Below are 9,156 nucleotides of genomic sequence, written 5' to 3' on the forward strand. Positions count from 1 at the left end.
CTATTATTAGAGTGTTTGTATCCTTCCTGAGGGAAGGAACACATGGGGGCTACCTCACCTCACCTCAGCTCCTAGCTGCTCTGACAGGAGATGAGAGCTAGCGAGGCTGGAGCTGACCAGTGAGACCTCGATGGTGTTGGTTTGAGCACATCTTTAGAAATGCTAGAAACTGCATTGATTTTGTATTGCCTTAGCATCTAAGATAGGACTATCATGCTGAAATATGAATATTATCCAGATAACTTAAACAACAAGTATTGCTGTCTGTTATTTCCCATTTCTGACTGAAGTATGGGAGCCGGGCCCTTAATAACACCTAAAGTACAGACTGTGCATAAAGTCTTTGCAATTCCAATGTAACTGTTATGTTGCTAAATACTGCCTTTGTTGCTGGAGTGTGTGTGACTGCATGGCCCAGCTAAGCCTGTGCATCCTGTATTGCGCAGTGGGGGCTCAGTGCCGGCTGCCCTGTGGTAATGGACACCTGTGCTGTGTGGCAACCTGACACATTTGATAGTGTACGAGGACGAGATCCTGTGTAATCTGCAAAACACTCGGCTTCAAAGCATCCAGCATCTCTCTCTCTCCCTCCCTCTCTCTATCTCTCTCTCCCCTCGCTGTGATTTCTGCTGGCACACAGCCGCAGCTTCCCGCAACGAGAGGCCCTGAAGGTGACCTGATCTGAGGGGCAGCTCTCAGCTCTGTGCCATTGCTGCGGCGGCAGAGATGGGAGGTAAGGGCTGACTGAGCACCCTCTCTGGACTTACTAACACCCTACTGAAGTACTGCGAGAACACCATGTTTTATAATAATTCATGATTGTCTGCTCTGTTTCCAGAGCAAGATGTAAGGGCTCTGGGTAATGATGATACTTCATTAATACTATTGTGCTTGGGTTGTCTCACAGTGATTGCTTCTGTGTGTTCTGTTAATGTCTACAGTGCTTTCTCACGGACTGACCACCTGTATCAGGTGAGGACCGTGTGCTGGCTCTGCTCTGAACAGTTACAATGGTTATCCTTCACTGCAGTCAGGGAGGTGGCTGTGTCCTGCTTCTGCTCTTACAAACACAGTTCTCATGACTGATAATGATGACAGTTATGAGAAGCAGATGTGCCTTTCCAATAACCACAAGCAGTCCTGTGATATACAGCAATTTACAAATCTTACTAAACTACCCTCTCTTACCAAAGAGCAAGCCTGTGACCATGCTGTTTCTCCCTTTTTCAGCCACAGTTCACGACTGACAAGCGAAGCCAGGAAGTGCTTTAAAGAGGTCGCCCCTAACTGCCAGTTCTATGGAAACAGGTGAGTCTAGTGCGCGCGGCTTGTTATTGACCGGTGATGCTTTCACAGAAACACTGCAGTGGCCAACATCCCAGGGCCATCACTGACAATTAACAGGGGATCCATTACACACACTCCCTTCTTCCTAAATTGCAGTTCACAGTATTAAAGACAGACAGGACAAGTCCTCGTTACAGACTTCCTGTCGGACAATAAAACCATCGTCCTGTAAAATTAGGACATTAGGAGAACAGCCAATAGCGTAAGACACAGACCGCAGATTCATTAAAGTGAAGATTCCCTGTATTTCCTGTCTGTTGCCTTTACTTTGAAATACTGCACCATTTGTAATGCACTTTAGATCGTAATATGAGCAATTTAACAATACGGTTGCTGTTTTTGTAACTTGTGATATACTGTTGTTACAAACAGAAATTGCTAGATGCAAGTCTCTTCATTATGATTTAATGTGTTAAAAGTATCTATTAACTGTGTTATTTTTATGAAGATATCTCATGTTTAGATATAGCCAATGGATTTGAGACACAATGTTGTAAAACGTTGTGACACAATGTAAAAGAACTGTGGGTATCGTAAGGTATCATTTTACTGGCCAGAAGATAAATGGTAAATTTGCAGTGCTGTTTTTATGAAGATTTAAGAGTCAAAAGCTTTAAAATGTGAGTTTGAGTAAGTTCTATGGTGTAAAACTGGTCACACTTTATAATAAGGTGCTGTAATTCCTCATAAATTAATATATGAATACCATAGGATCAACACATGAATATGTCATGGACTTAATCTGAGTTCTTATGAATAACAGGGTTAGGATTACGTTTTAGGGTTATTGTAGGGGTTAGGGTTCATGTGCTCAACATCAGAACTCAGATGATGATCATGAGGTATTAATGTTTAAATCCTATGGTATTCATATATTAATTCCTGAGGAATTACAGCACCTTATCATAAATTGTTACCATTAAACTTAAAGAGACTAACTATATTGACTGTTTTGGCAGTTTCATTGTTGTTTAAGTAAACTGCAGCACAAAGCTTTCAACAGCTTTCAATTGTGATTGAATAAGTTTTATACCTGTGGTTAATTAATGGCCCAAGATAGTAAACCAGCACAGTCTGTAAGAATTACAGACATTCACATTGCCATTCATACTAGTGGAGAAAAGTAATCTAATTAAATATTGACAAAATAACAGCAAAACTACGGATATTATTTATTTTTAGACCTAACTTTGGTATATTTAATGTTTTATTTAAAAATTAAAAAAGTGGACTTCAGAGGAAAAACATTCCTGTGAGCTTAGTCTGCTGGAAAACATGAGTGCTCCCAAACTGTGCCTTTGTGAACATATTTTGAACATATTAACATCTGTTCCTGACAGAACTTCAATCCTGTTCAATACCATCAGTACTCACTCTGTAGTGGCCTCTGACTGCTGCCAGTGAGCCGGTGACATATAAGCCATGCTGAAACAGAAAACGGCACAAATTACTCCTCTTGTAAGAAGATGTTTTGTTTTATTAGATACCTGATCTGAGTATCAGATTCTTATTTTTCATCTGGAAATTATCAGTAGACTGTTATAATAGTAAGCCAAACTGAAGGCAATGGGGATTGTTAACATCAGAGAATTAGGTGTCTGACAAGAGCATATTGATTAATACACATTAGTTGGACTCAGATGTCATAATAGAAATATGCAGATAGTGTCCATAATTAAATAGACTTCTATTTATGGTGAAACTATACACAGTACCAGCAGAAGATGTGTGGAAAATGTACTGCTCCGCCCCCTTTCGATATGCAATACAACAGGTGCCTCATGGGGAATTAAAGAGAGGCAGGCCTGGGCTATGAGATTGTAGCCTTTTCCTGGCAGAGAGTCCATACTCTGGGTGTCCCAGGAGGCAGGCGTACCAGGTCACTATCGCTGGAGTTGTTTGAGGACAGCTCACCCGGGCTCAGGGCAGCTGTGCAGTGATTGGACAGGCTGTGGCATAGCACGGACTCTGGCTCTCTGATCTCAGGGAGGCTGGGGGATACTGGGTTGGCACAGCGGGCTATTTGCAAGGGAAGATAACTACCTTTTCAGCTCATCGAGATTCTCCACACGCGACTCCTGCCAGATTATCCAATGCTTATGCCCATAGAGGGCTGTGTGTCTAGTGCTTGCATGCCAGAGGGTATCTCAGGGCACGACCACAGCTAGCCCGTCACAGGACATGAAGCAGTCTCAGTCCTCAGTCTCACCATGGTGTGGGTCCTGTGTATTTGCCTGTTTCAGGGCTCTGAAGTGTGCTGTATATCCTGAGCTCTTTGACCCCCTTACTGAGATCACGGCACTACAGGATTCTGTCACTCTGGAAGCCAGATCTTTATAAGCAGGTTCCTGTTTCCATCAGCTCGTTCCTAAAGGTAGTGGTTTAATCATCAGTCGTGTGTGGTGCGATGGTTAGGGATTGGACTGGAAGCTCCAGGCCACTGGATCCTGTATTAGGGTTATCACTTCAGTGTAGGTTACAGTATTATCATTCATATTCCTGTCAGTGCTCTGTGACATACAGAAGTTGCTAAAGTAAAATACACTACCTGCACAGGCTGTAATAAGAGCCCCCAGGGCATCAGGGAGCTGTCTGTGTGCAGGTCCCAGGGTGCAGCAGTAGGTCCCAGGATGCAGCAGTAGGTCCCAGGGTGCAGCAGTAGGTCCCAGGATGCAGCAGTAGGTCCCAGGATGCAGCAGTAGGTCCCAGGATGCAGCAGTAGGTCCCAGGGTGCAGCAGTAGGTCCCAGGATGCAGCAGTAGGTCCCAGGATGCAGCAGTAGATCCCAGGATGCAGCAGTAGGTCCCAGGATGCAGCAGTAGGTCCCAGGATGCAGCAGTAGATCCCAGGATGCAGCAGTAGGTCCCAGGGTGTAGCATCCTGCCCCACTGTCCTCACAGAAACACTTCACATCTGAAAACAGAGAGGGCACACTCGGACAGTTCGTCTGGAATGCTATATATTAAATTATAATGAATTATATTAAACATCCTAATCTTCACCATCATATACAATGTATTACAGAGTAATGCATACATTAAAAATAGAACGACTTTCATTGTACATATCAATTGAAATTATAATGTAAATAACATTGTACAAAGTTGAAAACATCAATACTGTGTAGACAATAATAATTATTATTATTATAATGATAATAATAATGTCCAACTTATTATATATATTATAAATAAAAACTTACCTGTGTGGAGCTTGCTAAATTTGCTATTTTTATTCGTTATGTATTACACTAAAATACACTAAACACGCTGTGATTAAAAGTGAAAATAAACTTTTGCATAGCTTTACATGATTAATAAAGACGGACGTAACAAAGTTTCTAACAAATGAGGGTCTCGGTATTGCTTCGAAATATGATTCACTACATTTGAATATAATAACGGTAATGAAAAGGTATTTCTGCATTTAATATCTGATATTAAAACACTACACTACCTCTATAATACATCATCATTATTATAAATTAAATACACCAGAGAGAGAAAAGCATAGTTTCTTAGTTATATATAAATACGAAATAAATTCGTTTCTTAATTATACCGTTTATTTCAATAAAGTCAAACCTCGGCGTTTCCACCAGGCGTCGCTCCGGAGCCTCAAATGTTTCAAATGTTTCCGTCATCTGCAGGTTGGCGCATTTCATGAATATTCATATATCCTTCTAAATATTAATAACGCCTTCCTCTGTCCCCCTATGTCCCAAACGCTGCTCATTAATATTAAGTGAACACGTATAGCTTACAGCAGCCGCAGTGTTTTGAGGTGCTGAGAGTCCGCTAGTTTGACTGTTATGGTAAGTTGATAATGTGTGATTTATTCTGTAAGTATCAGACAAGCTGTTCTTTTAAATCGCGAAAATTGACTAATCTAAGTCGAGACTGATGCTATTACCTTCCCGCCTACATAATTATAATAATATTATTGTGATGGCATTGACAGTGGAAATGAAATACCTGTACTAATGAGGAACTGTGTTATATAGTGAATACGTTTTAGTTTCGTTTATTTGAAAAGTACATCGCAGCTTTTTGACGAAGTAGAATGATCATTTCTTTAAAAAGAGCAAACATATTTAAAATGACGTATACATCACTATTTAGTGCAGCAGTGTTTAAAGCTTTAATGAAGCACTGATATCAAACACTATAAAATACTAACGACATCATTAACTCAAGTAGATCAGGCAATCACATACAATTCATATATAACATTAATAAGTATGATTATTATTTAATTGTCACACAAAAGTTGTATTGTCTAATAAAATATATATATAAATGTATGTCAAAATAATTGTAATATTACGTGCATACGAGTTGTTTTTGCATTGGCTCAGTACAGTAAGTTACACAGTAAATACTGCACCCCCTAAACACAGTATATGACATGTTTCAGTAACTGTATTATGTGACAGGGTTGTGCTGCAGGTGTGGCAGGAGGGACCAGCAGCACTGCGGTATCTGTGGAGAATCGCACCGGGCTGGACACTGCCCCCTGCTGCACACGGCAAGGGAGAGAGGCTCGTACAGAGCCAGCCGGCCTCAGTGACCGAATCCTGCAGTGTCTTCCAGCACCAGGGAACGGAAATGAATTGGACAGTTTACTCAGACAGGGTGTCAGACAGTAGAAAGGGTACCAGTGAACCCCAAGAACTGCCCTCTCTCCGCCTCACCCCACACACACTTTATATGAATTACAGCCAGAGACCCCAATACATAACACTTCAAAGCCCCGTTAAAATGAAAACGAAATATGGAAAACACACCAATTTGTACTTAAAAAACAAAATTAACTTAACTTTTGTTAAGTCTAACGAGCCATTCGGGGTCCTTGTTTTACTGTGGGTAAAGGCCCACCTCATACTAACTGAATTAGACTCACAATTAGCCCCCAGGGGGAATCAGGCCCTAAAAGTTGTGTGTGACACCTGCCCACTCCCTTGTGGTTTCCTCCACACTCGGAAACAAAAACAAGGCTTATCTGCCCACAAAAATGGCTTGGAGATATGAGCATTTGTTACCGGGGGTTGGGGGGGGGGCATTTAAAAATCAGCATGTAAAAATAGGCTGTTGATCCCTACCCTGGGTGTGAGTCACTGTCTGTCCAGTAGATATAGCAGGCCCTGCTGCCTTCACTTCAGATATGACAAGGACAAATGTCAGGAATGTTGTTGTCTTGTTTTATAGTGTCCACTGCCCTGACTGTTAGTGTTAGTAGTATTAAAAGGAGGGTAAACAATACACGCTAATACTTTCAACAAGTACTACTGATATTTGCATTTACTTTCTATACATATTGTTGTTGTGTACATTTACTTTTTGGCACGCCTCCCCTCGGGGACCCTAGCCTCCAACAGCTCTCTTTAATAACAGCCCACTTGGGAGCAGCTCTCTTCACGGCCGGTGGTCCGTTTGTGCAGCAGAGGATTGTGGGGTGTGTGCTAAGCTGAGTTGTCTGTTCCCGTGGGCGCCGTATCTCTTGTTTTGGAAGCCGGGTGGGAATGTAATCTTGCTGGCATGGACAGCTCAGACCTGTCAGTCAGTGTGCCGTGTGTGAGTGAGTGACTGTGCGCCCTGGCTGTCAGTGGCTGGGCAGTGTTTGCGCGTTGTGGAGTGGGTTATTATCTGCATACGTGACCTTGAGTGCGCTCTCTCCCCCTCGCCGGCTCCTCTATTTCGGGAGCCTACCTCTCAGCACGGCGGCTGGGTCACACGCTGTGCCGCTAATTCCCCCGGCCCTCTGCACTCTCACTGAGCACTCAGAGGTTAATTGGGGAGGTGGGGAGGTGGGGAGGGGGATGAATTGTGTTTATTTTAACACTGAGGGTGGTTCTCCGGCAGACACTGTCTAAACGGGACTCTGGTTAACATTGTCAGCATGGTCTACCCGTGACGGAAGGAGGGAGAGAGGGGCTTGTGTTGTTTATCAGTATTCAAAGCATATTCGGTCACCATTTCGAAAACAAGGCTCCTGCTTATTAATATAGCTGCCCAGTCCTGACAGGGAGCAAGACTTAAAAACATGAGCCATAGCCAACTTTTGTTTTAATCTCAATCAGTTTTAGAGATAGGGGGTGTTTACAAGAAGAGATCTGGCAGGAGCAGGAGCCTTGATGCGGCTGGTTTTGAAAGAGCAGGTCAGCAGAGTCTATCCCTAGCTAGCATCCATCTCCGCATGTCCTCTCTACACTACAGGCTAAGGGCCTGTCCACTCAAGAGGTTTTATTCGTACTGCGTTTGTTTGGAGAAGAGTGTGAACAACAAGTTTCGATTGGCAAACGAACCGAACCAAACTAAGACCACCGCAAGAGGTAATAGCATGTAGTAATTCCGGCTGTACAGTTCCAGTGAGATAAGATAGCATGCACATGTGTATGTATTTGTTAATTTACTTATTGTTAACGGTAACATCAGCAATCTTATCAATGTGATATTGGGAAATATTCACAAAGGGTGTTACGCCAAGGCATTTGTTCTAAATGGAATAAAATACAAATTAAAGTTAACATGGATACCTCACAAACTATACAAATTGATTTTAAAATGCTGTGTGTGAACAAGTCATTTTTCACCCATTTTGCGGATTATTTGTACTTTTGTTTGAGAAAATAAGTGTCAGAAATAACGAATTGCTGTAAAAACCCTTGTAGACTGTTAAATGTGTTTGGTGGACTACTTTACTTTGTTACAGTCATATATACAGCTCTGAAAAAAATTAAGAGACCACTGCTTTTCTTAAATCTCTACATGTATGGCAGCCATTCCATTCCAGTGTCTGTTGAATTCCAACACAGGCACACCTCATTCTATTGAATGAGATACTGATTAGGTGATCACCTGAACCAAATCTTATTTAATGAGGAAAAGTATAAAAACCACTGCTGTGGTCATCACTATCCTCTTGCAATGGGACCAGCTGGATGGCAAAAATAGTGCTAGTAGTACCTCAAAAGTCATTGGAATCAAAAAATAACTATCGACCATGCCAAAAGAGTTGAAAAGGAAAGTTTTGAGTGAGGAAAAGAAGGGTTCAATTCTGGCTTTACTGGCAGAGGGATACAGTGAGCGTCAGGTTGTTTCCATCCTTAAAATTTCATAGACGGTGGTTCATAAGAACAAGGTCAAGGAGCAGACATTGGGGACAACAAAGCTACAGACCAGCAGAGGGCAAAAACGACTCTCCACTGACCGGGATGACCATCAACTCATTTGAATATCACTCAACAACCGTAGGATGACATCAAGTGACCTACAAAAAGAATGGCAAACGTCAGCTGGGGTGAAATGCACGGCGAGGGCGGTTCGAAACAGGCTCCTAGGGGCAGGGCTGAAGTTGTGCAAAGCTAGAAAAAATACCTTCATCAATGAGAAGCAAAGAAGAGCCAGGCTGAGGTTTGCAGAAGACCATAAGGATTGGACCATAGAGGACTGGAGCAAGGTCATCTCTGAGTCCAATTTTCATCTTTGCCCAACACCTGTTCGTCTAATGGTTAGACGGAGACCTGGAGAGTCCTACAAGCCACAGTGTGTCGCACCCACTGTGAAATCTGGTGGAGGATCAGTGATGATCTGGGGATGCTTCAGCAAGGCTGGAATCGGGCAGATTTGTCTTTCTGAAGGACACATGAATCAAGCCACATACAAGGTTGTCCTGGAAGAAAACTTGCTTCCTTCTGCTCTGACAATGTTCCCCAACTCTGAGGATTGTTTTTTCCAACAGGACAATGTCCTTGCCACACAGCCAGGTCAATCAAGGTGTTGATAGAGGACCACCAGATCTAGACCCTGT

The 9,156-nt window shown here is 42.5% G+C and overlaps 1 long non-coding RNA gene across 2 annotated transcripts in view; it reads left to right on the plus strand.

The window, feature by feature from the left end:
* Nucleotides 1-568: 568 nt before the first annotated feature.
* LOC136768571 (uncharacterized) overlaps nt 569-9,156 on the plus strand; it is a 28,143-nt gene continuing 19,555 nt past the window's right edge. The window contains exons 1-2 of one of the 2 annotated variants that reach the window (XR_010821996.1): nt 569-733; nt 1,231-1,308. This is a non-coding gene — a long non-coding RNA (uncharacterized LOC136768571). The other variant, XR_010821997.1, reaches the window with a different exon arrangement.

This window comes from Amia ocellicauda, chromosome 14 (genome assembly GCF_036373705.1).
Source record: "Amia ocellicauda isolate fAmiCal2 chromosome 14, fAmiCal2.hap1, whole genome shotgun sequence".
NCBI lineage: Eukaryota > Metazoa > Chordata > Actinopteri > Amiiformes > Amiidae > Amia > Amia ocellicauda.